The 1,841-nt window shown below is 39.2% G+C and overlaps 1 long non-coding RNA gene across 1 annotated transcript in view; it reads right to left on the minus strand.

The window, feature by feature from the left end:
* Positions 1–388: 388 nt before the first annotated feature.
* LOC105540232 overlaps positions 389–1,841 on the minus strand; it is a 106,658-nt gene continuing 105,205 nt past the window's right edge. Inside the window, exon 5 of the long non-coding RNA XR_001006170.1 lies at positions 389–475. This is a non-coding gene — a long non-coding RNA (uncharacterized LOC105540232). The remainder of the gene's footprint in view (positions 476–1,841) is intronic.

Raw genomic sequence — 1,841 nt, forward strand, 5'->3', positions numbered from 1 at the left:
AATGCTTGCTATTTGCACGGAACTCTGTGCGTCCGGTCCTCAAGTACAACATACAGTCATAGGCAGAGTGAGACATCTGAAATTGTAGAAATGTCTGAAATAGTTGCTGGCCCAAAACTACTCTGATGAGAGAACAGATGGGTGACAGCCTGGAGTTTCTATAAGCAGTCAGGAAAAATAGTCAATGTTAGCAAACAACATCCATAGTAACAAGCCTGAAATCGCCAAGAGAATATTTTTCATTACTGATGTGTAAACATTTGCCGAAGTTACGACGAGCAGAAGCTGCTTCTCCTAACCTTGTGGTGCCCACTCTGCTGAGTGTCTTTCCAAAAGCATTTCACTGAGCTCAGGGTACCTGTAAAACATCTCGTCCAGGAGCCTTACTTTATCAAAGAGTATAAGACACTTTATCTAATGGGTGTGCTTCCAGGAAACGTGTCCCCAGTCGTACACGCTACTTCCTTTCAGGTTCCTGAGGGAGACAACAGAAGAAAACAAAATATTAGTGGATTCATAAGAATTATCACAAAAGCCCCGAAAAACAAAAATTCATTTTGTTTACAAGGTAGGATTTGAGAACAGAAGAACAGTAAGTAATTATTCCTGTTTGTAATGATATTATGTGAATTCCCCTTTTACCGGTTTTCTACTGATACTGGAACAAAGTACTACAGACCTCGTGACACAAACCACCAGAAATGTGTTATCTTCCAGTACTGTAAGTCGGAAGCCCAGCAAGGATCTCCTGGGCTAACATAAATGAATTAGTTGGACTGTGTTCCCTTCGAGGGGCTTTAGGGAGAGTCAATTTTCTTGCATTTTGTTTCTGAAGGCCAACAATGATCCTTGGCTCAAGGCCCCTTTCCTCCATCTTCAAAGTCAGGACTGTTGTATCTCTCTGACCATTCTCACATCAGCACGTTTCCTTCTGACTCTGTACTCTGATTCCTTCTCATACCTTTAAGGACCCTCGTGATTCCACTGGCAGGACCATCTCCCTATCTCAATGTCATTAAGTTTAATTACATCTGAAAGTCCCTTCTGTCATGTAGGGTAACATATGCACACGTTCTAGGGAATACCCTGCCTACCAAGGCCCCATTGCTTAATTAAAAAGTTGATAACAGGTGAAATGGAAAAGATACAAAAATAATTTAGTCAGTCTCAATTATTTTAACACGTATGTTAAATGTAGATTTTTATCACTGGGATCAAACCAAGCTGTATATTCTACGTGGCCTTTCAATACTCTTCTACTCAAATAACAACTACAGAAGGTAAAAAGCATACAAAAAGATGGTGTAGGAAATGGTCAGTGCACAAGACCAGAAATTGCACACCTGTGTAGTGGTATTGGCTTTCTTATGTGCTGTGAAATCTCGGAAAAGTCCTAATTTTAAAGGTCTTTTAAATATGGAAAGTGGGGGGTATTATGCATCATTATCAGCGTATACAAAGATACTTTATAAATATAATTTCTCACTCTGCCCACTCAAAACATTATAAAACTCACATGAGAAATCTGCATGTGAAAGTTCGTTGTAAATTGTAAAACACCATCTAATTATGAGGGATTTGTAAAAATCCCTTGTAAACGTTTTTGAAAGCTTTTCACATGTATTAATTATCACTGATTCAGAGAGTTATAATGTATGTAGGACAATTGTTATTATTCTCTTTTCAATTATACAGCAATTGAGACTGACAGGATGTTTGCTGTCTCCAGCCAAAATAGTAACAGATTTGAGATTCCAGTGCTCCCTCAACGGGATTCTTCACCTCACCTCCTGGGTGTGCGTTCCTACATCCGCTTGTAAATTAAGGGATTAAGCACTCAG

The sequence above is a fragment of the Mandrillus leucophaeus genome, unplaced genomic scaffold (assembly GCF_000951045.1).
Source record: "Mandrillus leucophaeus isolate KB7577 unplaced genomic scaffold, Mleu.le_1.0 Scaffold217, whole genome shotgun sequence".
Lineage (NCBI taxonomy): Eukaryota > Metazoa > Chordata > Mammalia > Primates > Cercopithecidae > Mandrillus > Mandrillus leucophaeus.